The sequence below is a fragment of the Ursus arctos genome, unplaced genomic scaffold, assembly GCF_023065955.2.
Source record: "Ursus arctos isolate Adak ecotype North America unplaced genomic scaffold, UrsArc2.0 scaffold_19, whole genome shotgun sequence".
Lineage (NCBI taxonomy): Eukaryota > Metazoa > Chordata > Mammalia > Carnivora > Ursidae > Ursus > Ursus arctos.
In genome coordinates this window covers 20,864,702-20,883,831 of record NW_026622863.1, presented here as the reverse complement: position 1 = coordinate 20,883,831, position 19,130 = coordinate 20,864,702, and the positions used below count along the sequence as shown (strand labels likewise).

The following is a 19,130-nucleotide window of genomic DNA, read 5'->3' as shown; positions in this document are numbered from 1 at the left end:
AGCCAAACCAGGTTTCACATCTCTGGGTTCATTATCGTTGCTGTGAGAAGCCTGGTGGTATCTGGTGTGGTTTGCGTGGGGTACCGGGGAAGACCAAAAAGAGGTTGAAATACATGTGTTTGAATTGCAGCTCTGCCACTTTTAGACTATCATAGGCAAGCCATTAAGCTTTCTGAATCTTGGTATTTTTATCTAGAAAAAGAAAGTAATAGTTCCTTCTTGATAAGGTTGTGGTGAAAATTAAATAACTTACTGTGCATGAAATTTAAATAAAATTATATGTGTAATACACTTATAGTGTTGGCATGTACTTAACATTTATTAGGTGCTAATATTAATAATAAATATTAGTGTTAATATTAATCGTATTTGTATTACCATTATTATTATTAGCACCCATAGAGGCCCCTCGAGTCTACTGTGCATTACAAATTGTTCTTTGTCTGGGTTTGAACTCCAGCTTTGTGACTCAGTAACTAAAGGATCTTAAGCAAATTGCATGACCTTCCTTTCAGATTCCTCTTCTCTCAAATGGAAACAAGAACTCTTGCTTTGTTCTTGGAATTATAACAAAGCTCAAAGAAAATGGCAGTTATTGAAAACGAGTTATTGAAAGTTCTGCACTCCTGCCCTCAGTCATCCTCTATGAACAAATGTTAGTTAGGTAAATACTAATAGGCAACCCTCAGCCATAGCTGCCCAGACTTAACCTTCTCTGATACCGATACTGGATGAGGTTGTTTTATTGTGGTGGCAAATGAGCAAAAGCTGACTCTATTGTGCACGTTCAGTCAATAAAATATTATCAGCAGGTGTATTTCCATTGTCAGAAACAATGCAGAGGGAGAAAAATATTAAGATCACCTCCCTCCACACACACACACACACACACACACACACACACACACACACACACACTATCCCCCAGAGAGTTGACAAAGGTGAGACTTGTTATTAACACTGGTGTTATTGCTTCTGCTGGCTGAGGGCTGGTCTAGGCACTCTGTCTCCTCCAGGGCACACTACGGGCTGGAGTTCATCCCTGCTTATGGCCCTCCATTATTGATAATGGTGAAAACCAACTGGGGTAGGTGAACCGCCATTTGATTATTCCATTCTGTACGAAAGTGTCTCCCACAATCATATCAGGTGCCATGTTCTCCCACAGGGGCCCCTTCCATTCTGTTTTTAATGAAATACCTGGGCAGAGAAATTACTTCTCTGAACTCTCCTTTTCCTTTCTTCAGCATGGTGAAATAAATGGTTTAAGGTCTGGAGGCATAATTTACCGACTTCATTTAAATTGGAGTGGAGGTGATGCTATTTACACAGCTGGTTTTGTACCGTGCCCACTCGCCTACTCCTTGCCACATCACAGAAGGTGAACTCCAAGTCACCAAGTCCCATGTTCCTTATTAGGAACAGTATATCTCGTCTAACCTTGTTGGTTTAAACATGTGTGAATAGAGTGAAAGCAGAAATGGTTAGATTTTACTGGAAAAAATCAATGAACCTGGACTCAGAACAGTGGAGTCCAGATACTTGAATACAATTATAGGGCTGAAGATTAATCACTTAAACCCTCTGAGTTCATTCATTCTCCTTCACTCATTTATTCAAGCAATGTTCATTGAACCAGACCCCCTTACAGACACAGGAGGGATAGTAGTGAATAAGAATAGCATCGTCTCTGGGCTCGCTGGATCCTCTATTAAAATGGGGTAAGAACAACAACACATAAGTGAATAATATATAACCAAGACTGTAAAACATGCTTCCAAAGAGATAAACCAGATGGTAAGTGATAATGACACCGAACATAACTTTAGATGAGTAGTGCTCTTAGAAGAGGAGGCATTTGGGCTGAGATCTAAAGAATGCTAGTGAGTCAACCACATGAAGAGCTGCTTAAACAAGCATCCTGGCAGAAGGAAGAGCAGATGCAAAGGCCTGAGAGTGATGAAGCCACTGAAATACAGCTGAGGAACCAAAAGAAGCCAGGATGTTGAACTCTGGGGAGAAGAGATAAGATGTCTTTTAAACAGGTAGCCAGGAGCTCAAGCATCTAAGCATTTGTAGACCACACTAACGAGACTGAAATTTCTAGATCAGTGATTCTCAAACTGTGTTGTACACTGGAACCATCTGGAAGACTTTGAAAAATACCAGGTCCTTCTCCCAGGGGTTCTACTTTAATTGGTCTGGAATAGGGGTTGGGCATCATGATTTTAAATTCCCCAGGTGTTCCGGTGGGCAACTGCTGAGAGCCACTGCTGTAGGTGGATGGAAATTAACCGACGGGTTTGAAGCAGGTGAGTGATCATGATCACAGTTACATAAGAAACTTGATTTTTCTCCTTTAATAAAATGAGCAAAAAGAGACCAACTCTGAGACCTTGTTATATGGACCGAAAAAGATGACACATGGAAAGTAATGTTGTGTAGTAGATGTTCATCAAAGGGGTGGTGATTCTTAAAATTTTATTGCACTTTATGATTCTAAAAACTTGGCTATTTCAACTGTTTTTTATGGGGGCAACGTATATCTCTAATGGATCAGAAGTCTTCTTAGGCATCCACATTATTTTCATAGCTGAAGTCAAGTGGATTGGTCTGAATATATTTTCCCACATCAGTTCAGGTCCTACAAGCAATCCACATTGGATATTTGTCCACTGGCTTGTCATGAAGCACATGAATGCTCAGAGGGAAGGTGACAAAGCTGTCTTTTTAACTCCCGGTAGGTTGTGTGTCTCATGGGGGTATCATGAAAACATGGTGGGAGACATAATGTACTCACAGAAAGTGGGCTATCCTACAAAGCCAACCAATCTGGATTTATGATCAGGAAATCACATTCCTTTTTATTCTCAGTGTCCCGAAATATACAGTGGAACTAAGAAAAATGTATTAAACATTTCCAGGAAGAACCACCGAGATAATGAATCTGAGAGGGCTTTCCACACTTTACATCAGTGGTCCTCAGACTTAGATGTGCATTTGAATCAACTGGAGGGCTTTTTAAAACAGATTGTTGGGCCCACCCCCAGTGTTTCTGATCAGGTGGGTTGAAGTGGAGCCTAAGAATTTGTATTTTTAACAAGTTCTCACATGATGCTGAGGCTGCCATTCTTGAGACCACACTTTGAGAACCACAGCTTCAAAGCGTAGATAGTTATAAAGAACACATGTTAAATCAAAGGAATGCACAGGGTTGTGAGAAAGTGGATGGCTTTCTAATTTTCTATCTCTTTCCTTATATTCTCAAGCTTTTGATTATTAGACACTTTTTTTTTTTCAAATGAAGATGTCTAGGCAAGCTCTGGCCCCATGACCACAGTTCCTGAGCAACCTCAGTTTTACAAGATAACAGGGCAGAGGAGCATATAATGGAACACCACCAGCCATCCTCTGCCTGCTGCTTTCCCTATCCTAGCCTCGCGAAGTCACACAAAAGCCCTCTGGAGATACCTCCAGTTGATCTCTCTTGTCCAGGAGCCAGTGAGCAAAGAGCATGATCCTGCATGTCCTAAAACTGGACTGGCATCTTGGCTCTGACATGGACAGGCTGTGTCTTTGGAGAGCATCTGCCCTTCTGAACCTCAGATCTAACCCCTGTAAAATGGGAATAATGGTAGCTGTAGACCTCATTATGTTGTTATGGAGAGTAAGAGATTGGATGCTGTTCTGATATGTAGAATGTTCAATAATTCTTATTTCTCTCTTTCCCTTTCCTCTCTATCCCTCTCTTTCTCCTCTCTCTTCCTCCCTTTCTGTCTCTTACTCTTAGTAAAGATATGCAATGAAACTATAAACTCTGTCCCCAGAAAAAAATAGAAATACACCAACATGATATAGAATTGAGGGTGTTTTCCTATCCCCTCACATTCATCCATGAATTCCAGACTGGAAACTACTATATCTCCCAGTCACCTGTCCTTAACCTTGCACCCTTTCCTCTGCCTTTCTAGCTGCCTCCAGCACTAGACGCAGTTCTGGACATCAGTCTGGACACAGTTCTTCCAGCATGTGATACTCCACTCCATCCTCCCCCTCCCAGCCCACCACAATGTCTTTCCCCTGCCCTTTCTCTGCCTAAAACAGATTCACACGCTCCCCCTCTGAAAAGTTCATCCAGATGTCCTTCAGATTTTACTCTGGTATGGTATGTCAAATCACAGACATGTGTAAAAGGTGTTGGGGCAACCCATGGAAGTCTGGAGAAATGGCTTTCCCAGAGAAAGGGACATTTGAGAAGAGCTTTGATGAATAGGATTTTGTGAGGTGGACCTAAAGTAGAGGAGAGTTTCATTCAGACCAAGAATCACATGTGAAGGAACAGAGTTGAGCAAGTGCCTACATGCCTGGGGGATACAAAGGCATTCAGTGGTGGCAGGAAATTCGGGTGCCTGGGACAGGGAGTTGGGAGAAGAAGCCAGACATGTATAATAGATTGAGTCTGTCAAGCACCCTAAATCACCCTATCTTGTTTAAAAACTTATGGGTCAGGGATTAAAAACTCAAATTGCTTTCAGGGGCTGGGCGAAGAAGGTCAGTAAACAAAATAGGACTAAAATAAAATAGAAGGAAGCGGTAAGAACTAAATTGGGTTAGTAAATGCAGTTTAAAAATACTCAGCTTGAAAATTAAATATGACAAACAACGTTTTAAATCTAAATTTGGCCCGTGGGGAGAGGAGTGTCTTAGGTCAGGTCCCTAGAAGTGGATTCTGAGATGAGGTTTCATATGCAAGTGGTTTATCAAGAAGGTACTCCCAGGAGAAGCCAATCTGGGAATGGGGGATGACGTAGGGCAGGCCAGGGGTGGGAAATCAGGAGTGTGTTTGCAAGGAAGGCCTGGGGAAGGGGCTTTCAGGCTGCTCCTGCAGAGGAACTTTGGAGTGGAAGTTATGCCTCGGAGTGGTCCTGACCTGGGTGCTTGCTTTCCCATTTTCACACTCCATGCCCCTGAGTCACTGGTTTACAGCCCTCCCACAGGATGGAAACCTCTAGGTGCTCCCTGGGCTACAGGTGAAGAGGTTCCATCCCAACTGTAGGGGCAAAAACACAAGGAAGCCAAGAGAGGGTCAAGCAAAAACTGCAAAAAGACCTGCGCAAACCTGAGAGGAGTCCTGTCAGCATCCCCCACAGGGACCCTCCTTGTAACCTCTGTCAGATAATGGTGCTACTCAAGATTTTAAAACCACTTATGTCAAGCTCAACTCCATTTGAGAGCTTTGATTTTGGAGAGCATAGCAAATGGCTGGGAATGGACAAGAATGAAGGCAGAACAACCCCAAGGAAGCGATGACTAGGGATAGAATTAAGGCTGGCCAGAGAGTGTAGGCAGAAGAGGACACCCTGAGCCAGAATTAACAGCACTTCATCAGTAAAGCTCAGAGAAAGAGAAGGAACATCATACCATGGTGTCTACCTTTTCTTTAAAGTTATTATTGTTAAAACATTTGTTTTCGAGAAGTAGAATGACACAAAAATGAATTGATAAAGAAATGACAAACGTGAAAATGCCAGTTTAGAAAGTCCCACCAAAGTTTTCATTAGGGTTGGGGATCAGGCCAAAGACACCTCTTTGGTGGATGGGACATTTCTTAACTGCTGACCCCACCCTGGACCCCTGCCTGGCTTATAGCCCTCAGTTCCAGCTTTCACATTTAACTGTGAAAAAGAAAATGTGGCCCTAACCCTACCAGGCAGTGAAGAAATTTTCCTCTAGGTTTTTGGTCACCCTTACAAGCAGGCAGGAAACACAGCCTGGGTGGAGTTCCCACTGGTATAACAGAAGCCACTGTCCTTCTGAAACAAATAGCAGCTGGGTATCTGGAGACCCAGCCATGGACCCCAGGACAGTATCGAAGCTGTTGTGTCATATTTTTGGTCACAACGTAACCCTTTAACAGCATCATTTCTCATCAGAGCTTACATAATTCTCTCAGGTATAGGGCTCTTTTCTTACATTTAAACTAATATTTATGGAGCATTGCTTCAAGGCTAAGCACTCTGCGACCATTTCACAAAACACTGATTCTCTTCCTTTCTGATCACTTCATTAGCTGGGGCAATTCTGCTCCTTACGAGTTAGATAAATTCAGATGTGACCCCAATCCATGATTCTAGGAAATTCCAATTGCCTCTTCATGATTTTCATAGATTCCTTGAGAGCTATGTTCTCATTGCCAACTTTGACTCAGAGCACTGACATTAGCCTTCTTCTTTGTTACACACCATGTCATTACCTTTGATTTTCACAAAATAAAACCTAAATTAAAGAAAAAAGTATATGTGTGTTTCTGTAGAAGATTTTGATGAGGAGTATACAAAACCAACCAAAGCCTACAGTTTATAATGGAATAGTAGAGATTCCTGTTATGAAAACCACTACAAGAGATTTCCCACTGGCTACAGCAGCCTGGTATTTGTAAGACCTTTCGCTAGATTATTAATGTCTCCTTTCCAGCCCCTACTACCCATCTTGCTGTGGTAGTCATTCATACTACTGGACATATACTTCTAACTCTGCCTTCTGAGCACATGGAAGGACTATGCTCTTCAACTTCCCTTGTGTTGAGTGGGCCATGAGCAAATTCCTACTGATGAGTTTTAATGACAGTATCTTGTGACATTTCTAGACTTGAGCATTCATTCATTCATTCATTCATTCATTCATTCATTCATTCATTTTCTTAAGTAAGCTCTACACCCAACATAGGGCTTGAATTCATGACCCTGATATCAGGAGATGCATGTTCTTCTGACTCAGCCACCCAGTGGCTTGAACATTTAAATGCCAGTACAAAACGCTCTTAATACCCCTTCTGGATAGCGGCTGTTCTTTCAGCCTGACTGTAGCAAAGCCCTCCTGTTAACTCACAATAGACACATAACATAAGTAAGAAACAAATTTTTGTTTTAAGCCACCGAGAGTATGAGGTTATTAATTGTCACAGAACTACGAAGCTGTCGTGACAGATTGCCTCATTCTAGCACTATCAGACTGCCCTTCCCTACTTTGGGCACAGAGAGAATCATACAGTATTTACTGGCCTGTCTGGTTTATTTTGCTTCAAATAACTTTATTTTTTTTAAAAAGATTTATTTACTTATTTTAGAGAGAGAGAAAGAGAGCATGGGGGAGGGGCAGAGAGAAGCCCAAACAGACTTCACGCAGAGCACAGAGCCTGATGTGGGGCTTCATCTCATGACTCTGAGATCAGACCTAAGCCAAAATCAAGAGTTTATGCTTAACCGACTGCACCACCCAGACGCCCCCACATAACATTTTAAAGATTCATCCATCTCGTTGAGCATATAGAGCAATGTGGGTAAAATGATATCTTCAATATCAGGTTATTCTATCCTTGATTATGGTATACCTCTCTCCATTTAATTATGTTTCCTTTAATGTGTCTCAATAAGTTTGGAGATTTTAATTTCCCAAATTTTTTTCCCTAGAATATAGGAACACAATTTGTTTCTATATCTTGACCTTGTATGCAGTGACCTCACTAATTTTACTTATTTAATTCTCATAGTTTATTTGTTGCCTTTTGGTTTTTCTATGTACCCAGTCATGTCATCTGTGAATAAAAAGAATTATAACTCTTATTTTTATAATGGTATGTCTTGTATTTCTTTTTCTTACCTCATTTTCACTGACTAGAATCTCTAATACCATGTTGACTAGATGAGGTTAAGAGCGAACATATTTGCTTTATTTCTATGCACAGAGAGTAAAGCACTCAATATTTACTATTAAGTATTAGGTTAACTATAGTTTGTCTAACGTCCTTTAACAGATTAAGCTATTTACCTCCATTCCTGATTTTCTGAGAGATTTTTTTACTTATCATGAATGAGTATTGACTTTAACGGAAACTTTCTCTGCATTTACTGAAATGTTCATATGTTTTTTTTCCTTTATTCTGTTAAAATGGCGAATTTAATTGACTGAATACATTGTGACTGACCTATTATAACTGCTTCTTTTCCCTTCTTAATTATAGTATATTTCAACATAGAAGAAAGTATTAAAAAATAACAATCAGATATTACTATGCCTATTGGCCACATTTTAAACTGCTACTATTCTGCCATGTTTACATTATTATTATTATTATTATTATTTTGCAAAGAGATAAAATATTAGAGATGCAGCTGAAGACCCACCACTCTCATTTCATCCTTCTTCCATGGTCCTAAAATTGATGAGACATCCTCCCATGAATGCTCTCACATTTTAATTTAATATATATGTCCCTACAACTATATTTTGGACGGTTTCATGTTTTTTACATGGCAATTAGTGGCATCTGTCTTTGACATTTTGTACCTCTGGAGGTTATATTTGTGTATTTAGTGTGAGGCAATTATCTAAATGTATTTCATTTTGTATATGGATGACAGTCTGGACCCCCCCCCCCCCAAATCAATGCCATTTATATCCACTGCTCACTCATTATAAAGTCAAATGTAAAATATAGTGGGGTGCCTGGGTGGTTCAGTTGGTTAAGCATCTGCCTTCGGCTCAGTTCATGATCTTGGGGGTCCTGGGATCCAGCTCTCGCATTGGGCTCCCTGCTCAGCGTGGAGTCTGCTTGTCCCTCTCCCTCTGCTTCTTGCCCTTGCTTGTGCTCTCTCTTTCTCTTTCATTCTCTCTCTCTCTCTCTCTCAAATAAATAAATAAATAATCATTAAAAATGTGAAATATAGCAAGTACCCATTTACATGTGGCAATGTTTTGGGACTCTCTAATTACAGCAGTATAATTTATATCCTGTAATACTGGTGTATAGGTAGACTGACCTATTTGTCAATTGCTGCACTGTACTATTCTGAAATAATGGTCCATACTAAATATTGTTAATTGTTAATCCTCACCTTTTTGTTTCTCTGTCCCTTACCTATATATATTAATTTTGGGTTAAGCTTATCCAGTTCTCAAGAGAAACCCTTTGGGATTTTGATAGTATTTGATGGGGTAAAGAATATGTTTTAGTGTAAGAGTCACATCATATTAATTTAAGAAAAATTGGTATATTTAAAACATCAAATCTTCCCATTTATTATTATTTACTATTGTTATGGTATATTTCACTTTTTATTTAGGTCTTCATGTCCTTCTATATGGTTTTACAAATTTCTCATAGTATTTAAATTTTTGTTGCAACTATGAATCTTTAAAAACTACATTTTCTAATTTGTTTCTACTAGTTATAAAAAAAGTTTTTTTTTTCAATTTGTGTATTTTTGACATTGATCTATTACCTAACAATGCTGATAAACACTCTTACTAGTTCTAATAAGTTACCTGTAAATATTCATGTCCTAACATTTTCAACAAAGGCAATTATCATTTGTGAACACTTTTGATTCTTCCCTTCAGTGGCTTCCCTCCCTCCCTTTCTTTTCTTCCTTCCTTTTTTTTTTTCTTTCCTTTTTTTCCTTCCTTCCTTCCTTCACGGGCTAAGATATGTAGAACATGGTTGATGTAATAATGTGAATTCACATCTTGGCCCTGAGTTCAATAGAAAAGCTTCTAAATCTTCATTTACCTTTTGTCAGTTTAAAGGAATTCCCTTCCAGTGCTAATTTCCTAGAAGTATTATTTATTTTTAAAATTAGGACTAGGTGCTAAATTTTATTTATTTTTTTCTGTATCTCTTGGAAGATTATATAATTTTTCTCCTTGAATTATGTAATATGGTGAATTACATGAGCTTTTCTAACATTTAACCATTGTTTCATCCTTCAATATATCCTATCTGGTCATGACAATCTAGAATCCCTTCTGCTAACATGTAGGATTTTTACATCTATGTTATTAAGATCAGTTTATCATTTCCCATTTAATTGAATTACTGAAGACAGAAATGTCTGGGTCTTTAATGTTATTACAAATATGAGATAAAAGGTGTATTATACAACTAGGTATTCTGTGGCTATACGGCTGATGTATTTCTAAAATTTTGATGGCTACAAATGGAGCCCAATTTGAATTTAAAAATCAGTACTTCTATTTTTAATTTTTCCTATATTGCTCTGGAGAAGTAGGTCTAATAAAAAGATTTCCCCTTCTAAGGGTTACAGGAAACTATGGGTATAGATTCTGAGATGGGTTGGGGAACAATTAAGTACTTTCTTCCACCAGGGGGGTCTAATCTGGCTCCTGCAACACAGCAGCAGGCAGAGGCTGAGTGGAAAGATGGGCAGGAGGTATTCCCTTGTAGAAGCATGGGACCTGAAGAATCAGAGTACACAGGCCACCGTGGAGTTATATAGGCCTTTATTATATTGTCTGCTTTAAGTCCTGAGGTCACAGGCTTATTTTCAAACAGCCTGGTTTCAGCTGTGCGATAGGGGATTAAGGCAGAGACAATGTCTACCTCCTGGGCTCAGAGGAATGGACAGAGCAGCAGCAGGAAGAAACAGTGAGCTTTGGGCAACAGGTGATCTGCGAGGACAGGAACAGCTGTCCAGGGAGTGCAGAAGCAAATAGCAAGACCAGAGATTGAAATGTGTCAGCTGACCCAGGCCTGAGCAGAAAACATTGGAGGGTCCATTAGGACTCCAACAGAAAATCTAATTCTGTTCTCCTCCATGATGGATTAATTCTCACACAACACATGGCAGCAGGATGGCTTTCAGGACTTGAAGGCTCACATCTTTTCAAGTTCTAATTCAAAAGGAAGGAGGACATCTCACCTCAGAAATCCTGGGATTGAACAGAAGGTGACATGCTGCTTCTTGAACCAATCACTGTGGCCAAGGAGTCCACCTGGTGGCCAATGATCCTGGAGACGTGGGTTCACCTCTGACACTAGAGATCAGATGGAAAGCAATGTCATCCAAAGTACATAGACTTCAGCATTTGACACCATGGGGGAGTTAGGGTGGTATCAAAGTCATCCGCTTTTTAAAGCTGGGAATGCAGTCATTCGGATATCACAATAGTTTCATTTCTAGAAACATGCAATGAAGTCAACAAATCATAAAAGTTTAGAAGACATGTTGCAAAGAGGTAGGTGATATCAAGTGGTTAAAAAAATTCATGAAATAACTGAAGGCTGAGAAGAAGCCATTAGGTTTGGAAGAGGCAGTGACTTGCAATCCTTGAGATAAAGAATTTAAAGATTACAGAGAGAGCACGTACAGAATTGAAAAGGTTGTTGAGTGATAACACACTATCACTACCCCACGTTTTGTTGAATTCCTGGGGGTAATTTCAGTCTGAAAATAATTCCATTAGTGGCATGGGTTTCCTCCACCAAGGTCAGTGGTGTTTGTAGGTCTATTCATAGATACAAACTGAAAACAACATTGCACCAATGGGACTCGGAGGAGAAAAATAAGGTCCAGCCAAACCAGCCTGAATAATAGGCTGTAGAAATAAGACCATTTTTCTGAGAATAAAGTTCTAGACGACACGTAAACAAATTGTGCTCTTCACATGTACAAAAGCACTGCCTCTGCTCTGAAGTTTAACTTTTCTCTGAGTACTTGATTCAAGGTCTTAACATTCTAATGTGCTTCAAAATGAGTTATTGGGGGAAAGATAATGTTAAAGTCATGAGTTTCTTTTTTGTTTGTTTGTTTGTTTTTTTGGAAGCAATTAAATTGTTTGTGCTCCTCAGGAAACTTTATTTACCTTTTAAAATTTTTTTTTAATTTAAAATATTTTTTTATTCAACAAATATTTATTGAATGCATTTTATGAGCCAGTTATGGTTAGGGACTTGGGATACAGAGTAAGATACACCCTTCCATGAAGATCATTATAGCTCTTAATTTAAAATATTTAAAAAAAATTTCTCTGTCTCTGCCCCTGTCTCCCCATTCCTGCCTTTCTCCCTATCTTTGTCTATATTTTTCCTTTCCTCTGGGTAGGATAAATTTAAGGTTGAGCATGTGGGCTAGAGAAAGCCTGTTTGGATTTGACTTTGAGCTAGCTACATGGTAGCTGTGTGACTTTGAACAGTTGATTTAATGGCTACTAAAATTTCTGTTTTCTCACGTGTAAAGTGGAGGTCAGATGTTCCTTGCCTCCAATGTCTTAAGGATTAAATAAGATTCATATATGAAATTCTTAGCACACTGCCTCTCATGTAGTATATGCTATTGTGTATAACCTCACTCCTACTAACTATTTTGAAAATTGTTTTGACCATCATCTTTCTGGATAAACACTGCCTTTTACTCTCAGCTTTGACTTAGCAACGTATCTCACTTGATGGCTTAGGGAGGAATTCATGTGAGGTCAGAGAAAGAGAGAGATTTTCTCAAGTGAGATGCCATGGAGTTAACAATAGTTTATGGGAAATAAGATTCCACATGGTTCCAGGGATAATGCTGTTTTGTGTGGGAAAAAACATTTGGACAACCTTTGCTCATCTGTCTGTAGTGCCATCTTTCTCTCCTTCAAACTCTTCAACCCTTCAAATGTTACTCACCTGGGTTTGGGATCGTGAAAATGGATGTGGGAACTATCCCACATAGAAGCCAACCATGCCCTAAAAGACAATGCAGGGCATTTTTGTTTTCTTTCTTTTTTAATTTTATAACATATTCATTTTCCTCCAGTCCTATGAGCTGCGTATAACCCTACTGGTTATGTATAATCAGCTTCCTTTTCTACATAAGAAATTGCCACTTAGAGGGTTTCTTACCCAAGGTTATTGAGTTAGGAAGAGATCTTAGAAATCTGAGTCTTGAGATATCTAACTGCCAAGTCTCTGCTTTCTCTACTTCATTTATTGTCCTTGGTGCTGTTGCTGTTGTCATTAGTACCATTATTATCATTTTTGTAATATTTTGCCATTGTTATTGGTGGAGGTGGTGATGATTCATGCTGGTACATTGTACCAGTACTACTTTTTTCACCATAATGTTGACAGACATTTCTTCGAGAAATTAAATGTTGCCATACCAACTGGCTCAACTGATGGGAAAAATAGTCTGTCATGTCAATGTAAATGGTATTTAAAAATCCACAAAGAAAACAGGGTGGGAGAAATAGTTTTTAGTTTATCAAGTTATTATATAAAATACTTACAATAATGTCTCATCTTTAAAAAGCATAAAAAGAACAAAGTATATTAGTGTACCATTTATCCTCTCATTGGCAAAGACATGGTCCTAACAACATTTCAATGACATTTTCTTCTTTCATTCAATATTTTTTGAGAAATATGCATGTGCTATTCCTCTCCTGGCTTATATCCTTGCCAACATTGTGCTTTGAAACCAAACCAACCCACCCATACCCCACTCAGTCAGCCGCCTTACAATGGCACGTTGGGCCTTCGAGGACATCCAAGTGCATATCCAAGACACATGTGTATTATCTATTCCCTGCCTCCAACTCCCCTAGCCCTTCCTTAATTCTATAGCCCAATGACTCCTGAGTCCTTACTTTGTTTTCTTTCTGCATTACTCACTGGTTCTCCTTGCAACCAAAGTCTACATTTGAGTTCAAATTCTCTTGAGTTGACAATTGATGTTCCTTTTGACAGGGAAAACATCTTAGACCTTTCTGGCCATGCTTGGTGAAAAAAAAAATTAACCCAGTTCTGGACGCTTGAACGCTACCCTTAGAATACCATGTGTAGCTATCTAACAGATGCCCAGGTTAAGCTTAGACTTGGCACCCCATGCTGCCCTCATCCCTCAAACTCCTAAGGGAGAATCTGATAGCTGTCTCAACTGAGGAACTATTTGTGAACGGCTCAAAAGTGAGTGCAGATATTTCTAATTGCGTTTTCATATCAGTTCAACCAAAATCACTGCAGGTGATTTGTTGTGTTGAAGCACTGAGAACATTAATTGTGTGTGTGTGTGTGTGTGTGTGTGTGTGTGTGTGTTCTGCTTCAGACAATTTTTACTCCTTGAAAACTCAAAGAGTAAATGGACCTTTCTAAAAACATAATTTTTGTTTCTTTACTCTTTTCTACAATTGTGTATCAATTATAGGTGTTTTTTGTGGTTGTAAACATCCATTTCTCTCTCACTGTTCTTCAGGAGACAGGGTTTGAAAGAATGCTTACTTTTTATAAGTTAAAGAGGGCTCGCATTTTCTTTCCATTTCTCACTTACTGCCTGTCACATTTCTCAGGCAGCAAAGTCTGTGTGTGATGAAATGCGGTCTGTCATACTCAACAGGTAGAAGCCAGATAAATCACAAGTACAACAGTCTGATGATTAGAAATGAAGTTGTCCTGTATCTACTTTGAAAAACTCAGTTTATGCTCCTTTTCTTTTTTTTTTTTCAAAGATTCTATTTATTTATTTGACAGAGAGAGAGACAGCCAGTGAGAGAGGGAACACAGGCAGGGGGAGTGGGAGAGGAAGAAGCAGGCTCCCAGCAGAGGAGCCTGATGTGGGACTAGATCCCAGAACGCCGGGATCACGCCCTGAGCCGAAGGCAGACGCTTAACGACTGCACCACCCAGGCGCCCCTATGCTCCTTTTCTATGTAGAGCTATTTCAATGTGAGTTTCGGACACTGGCTCTGGCAGCTGATAATCTTAAAATAGGAGTTCTCAAATAGATGGCCAAAATCTGTGGGACGACGGTGAAATGTTGTTTTCCCATTATACTGCAGGAACAGGTTTTGAGCCATTTTTATTTGAGATTTCAATAGAAAAGTTGACCCTGAAGGCTAGATAATGGGGTGATCTCTGCAAGCTATAAAGCGGAATTATAAATAAATGGTGAAATTAAAAGGCGCCCAGTATCCAAAGACAAGAAAGCTCAAGGCTGTAAAGGGCTTCACAGAGAGGGTGATGAGTGATATCAAATGGTTCAGCAAGTTCCAGGAACATGATGACTGAAAAGAGGCCATTAATTTTGGTGAGAAAAGGGTCATTTGTGATCTTTGAAAAAGGAATTTCAAGGTTGTGGTAGGAACAGATAAACAATTGCAAGTGATTGCAGAATGATTGCATACCATCTGTACTCACAGCTTTGCTGAACTCCTGGTAGGATAAGAACTAATTGCATTAGTAGGGCTACTTTGAATTCCAAGGCCAGTGGTATATATGGATCTATTCATAAACCTGAACAGAAAACATCCCATAAAAATGAAAGAGGCCTCATGGTCAGCCACACCACCGTGGCTATGCAATTAAGAATATCGTTTTGAACCTAAAGGCTTGAAAAAACATTAATAGAAATTTTTACAAATTACACGTAATTTGTCATTGAGGAGAAGTTCAGCCTTTTCTCAGGGGTATTTTATTCAAGTGCTTAGCATTTCAAGGCACTTTGAATAGATACTATTGAAAACAATGAGCTTGAAAGAAAAGTAGGGATAGAGCAGCCTAAGTATTTATACTTTTCAGGAAATGATGTCCCTGTCTTGTTTTCTCTGTATCTGCCTTTTTCTCTTCCCATTTATCACTTTATCTCTCTCTCTCTGTGCCTCTTAGCAGAGACATATAGTTGAGGTTTGAGGGTCCTGGAGAAAGCTTTCAGGGCTCTGAACACCAAATTCATTACTTCCTAGCCAGATGACCTTGGCAAGCTTCTAATATCTCTGAGCCTTGGTTTTTCTGCACCTGTGAAATGGAATAGCACATGTCCTTACCTCATAGAGTGTTTTAAGTTCCTGAATGAGATAATCTACGTAAAATGCATACCAGTTTGCCTGATATATATTCAGCACCCAGTGACAGTCCCTTGAATTGCACCAAAATTCACAGTAAATCCACACTTGCATGACAAATACAAGTGGTCGTGTAGGAACCGTGATAACATTATGCTTTTTTGTGGTTATTAGAGTTGGGTCTAATTATTTAGGAAGGTAAGACTAGACCTAGAATTTCTGAGTTATACCTATTCTTTTATTTCCTGATTCATCCAATCATTGTTTGAATATCCATTTTGTGCCTCTGTGATAGACATTACCTCAACTTTTTGGTACAGAGTGTCCCTCAGACTTCCCAACCCAAGCTCACTGCGAAGTTATAGTGACCCATAAATGACTTCTCTATGTCTAAGTTTCTTCTGTGAAGTAAGGGTAATAATAGTAGATTCTTCCTAAGATTAGTATAAAGATGAAGTGTTTAATACATATGAGGTGTTTGGCAAAAGTGCCTAGTTATAGTGAGTATTTGTTAAATAAAATCTATTTATTATCACTGTTACTCTTGCTATTATTATTTTAAATAATAAAATGTCACAACAGCTAGTGAATACACATGCATAAAGTATCAAGCAAATAAATAGGCATAAACAATTCAGGCTCGAATATCTGAAAGACGTTTCTCAGGTAATGGTATCTTTGGACTGGGATTTTAATAATGAGAAACAATTTCCCTGGTAGAAAAGGGTATTTTGGGATTAGTAATAGGAAGAGCAAAAGTATGAAGGATAGAAGAGCATGAAAGATTTGGAAGATGGAGACACACTTGATGATATAAAATAATTCTATCATCTTATTAATCCATGATGCCTAGCAGAGTGTTTGACAGATAGCTGTTGGATGGATGCATGGATGGAGGGATGGAGGGACAGATGGAAGGAAGGAAGAACAGATGGAGGGATGGAGGCAGAGATGAATGGGTTTATGAATGGATGGATGGGTGGATGGATTTTACTCTGGCTCCAGCCTTCTTTTCAGTGCTGGTTTTGGGGGTAAGTCTGAGATGACTTTTTCATACCTTAGACTGGGTTAAACATCCACTCCTAAGGCTTCCTGCAGTTTTGCTCAAAAAGGCCAAATATAATCGATGAGCAAACTTGATCCTACAACCCTCAAGAGGCAAGTGTGTGAAGAGTGCCTTTGAATTTGTGGTAATACTACAGACCTCAAGATTCCCATAATGAATCTGGCTGTCAAATTTTAGAGGTTGCCAGAACTAATGGGAGAAGAGAACCCTTACTTGCAAGGAGCCTCACCTAAGTGTGTTTTCTACCTTCTGGGAGCCAGCCAAACATTGACAATATAAAGCAACGGACTCATATCCCTGTCCTTCGGTGTTGCTTCTAGCCTTAAACTGTCACCTCCATTTACGAAGGCCGTCAAGGAAAGAGCCCTCACTTTGATACATTTTGGAGCACAAGCCCTTAAATGCCTTGCACGGTGGACAGTGCTAAATGCTGCAGTTGGGTGCATTTTTTTCCCCTTCTTGTTTCTTTCCCCTTTTGATTTTTTTTAAACTGCCTGTTGGATGTTTGGTGCCAAGTTAAAAAAAAAAAAAATCAATAAGCCCAAACATTACAGCAGCAAGTTTAATATAGCTTACCTTCCTGGAACAGGCCTCAGGGAAAGCGAGAAGCATCACGTTAAAACGGTGCTGAGCTCACATCTCGAAAGATGCTTGGGATGGAAGGGACTTGCTCAGCAAGATTTTGATACCTCCAGATGCAAATGAGACAGCCCCTGCAGGACCAGGCTTGGTGTAAGAGCATATTGTGATGTTGTGGGGAAACGATTCTCCAATAAGCTCCGATGGTCATCCTGGGAGTACAAAGATGGCACAGAATGCAAGAAGATCACAACTTCACAGTCACTGGAGGTCTGCTGGAAGGTTAAAGGCAGAACCCGTGGCTTGAGTCCTGTGGAGACCTGTCTTGCCACAGAGAACAAACGGCCACAATTTTTACCATGCCATTGTTCACTTTGCAAGCAACATACTGAGTTTCTGCTTTTCTTTTCTTCTCTTGAAGAAAGGGCCAAAGACGTTGAACATTTTGAATAACTAAGAACAATAATGACTTCATTCATCCATTCATTGCTTAAACAAATGTTCATTGAAGGTCAATGTTGTGATCGCCTTTACCACTATGTGCTGGAGACACAATGGTGAGCAAACCCAGCTCCCGTGCTGCCTTCACAGGCCTCCTGATCTGGTGGGGGAAGAAGGACAATAATCAGGAGATCATCCAAATCAATGTGAAATTACAACTGCTATACATGGCACAAAGAAGAAAGGTCATGGCCAACATTTGTTGAGTATTTACTCCATCAGGCGCTTAATAGGCATCATCTTATTTAAATCTCACAATGGCACTTCCATTTGATGTGTTCATCCAAACTGTAGGTCAATATGAAATGTAGCATTCGTCGCAGCCAACTTTAGAAGAAAGGGAATTTTGAACATAGAAAAAGGCTTAGATATTGCAGACATCATGAACCCTGTTGCCTCCTCCTCCCTGTGCTCCTCACAGTAGTTCTGTATCTCAGCAACAAGGCATGATTTGCCAGTTGTGGACTATGTGTGAACATCTGGGGATGCCACCTCCCACTTCTTGACTGGTTCTGGCGCCCTTACCCCTCATAGTCTAATGCAGACGGTACCTAGAGTCCAGTGAGGGGAGCGAACAAAAATCAAACAAAGAAACCATTACTCTCTGTTATTCCATCTGAGTCTCTGGGTCTCTACTGAATAGAAATTAAATAAGTGTGAATAAAATCCTACAACCATCATGTTTAAAAAACCCAATCACTTAAGCCCATAATTGGTTATTAATTTTTATTAAAAGGGTATATGCATATCTTATTTATTCTGCAACAAGATATTTACATAGTTTGAAAGTCAAAACACTTTGTAAATAGGAAGCTCCATGACTACACTGATTAGTTGGTCCAGCACTCTGTGCAATGGGTGTTTAACAAGTCATATTATAAATCATCTTCTGAAATGTTAATTAAGTGGTAAAACATTTGCTGAAAGTTAAAAGTTACCAAGGATTTAATTATAACCTTGCAGACACCATTTCCAGTTAATTATATACCCTTCTTATATTCTTGATAAACCACAAAATGCACCCTGTTAATGATCAATTGGTATTAAATTAGCTGGAATTAGTTTTTATTAAATCTAAATTAGATTTTTATTTGCGATACAATAAAATAGTGCACCCAGCCCTTGCCACTATGATTTGGGATATTTCTGTAGAGAGTGATTACCAGATGTCTAATTGGGCAATTAATAGATACAGTTTCCAAATTAACATAATTGGGGGCCCTAAAAAGAAAACAAAATGACTATTCAGCCAGCCGACCATCTTTTTTTGCATCCTGCCATTCAGTCAGGGATGTCAACCAACCCCTCATTCTTTCTGAAAATTGTGCTTCCCAGGGCTGGCTTCCCACCAAAAAGGGTCATTGTGACC

The 19,130-nt window shown here is 39.4% G+C and overlaps 1 long non-coding RNA gene across 1 annotated transcript in view; it reads right to left on the bottom strand.

Moving 5' to 3' along the window:
* The window catches only part of LOC125283315 (uncharacterized), a 335,578-nt gene that overhangs the window by 28,067 nt on the left and 288,381 nt on the right, over positions 1-19,130 (bottom strand). The window contains exons 3-4 of the long non-coding RNA XR_007191057.2: positions 17,258-17,861; positions 10,719-10,833 (exon numbers count right to left, since the gene is read on the bottom strand). This is a non-coding gene — a long non-coding RNA (uncharacterized LOC125283315). The remainder of the gene's footprint in view (positions 1-10,718; positions 10,834-17,257; positions 17,862-19,130) is intronic.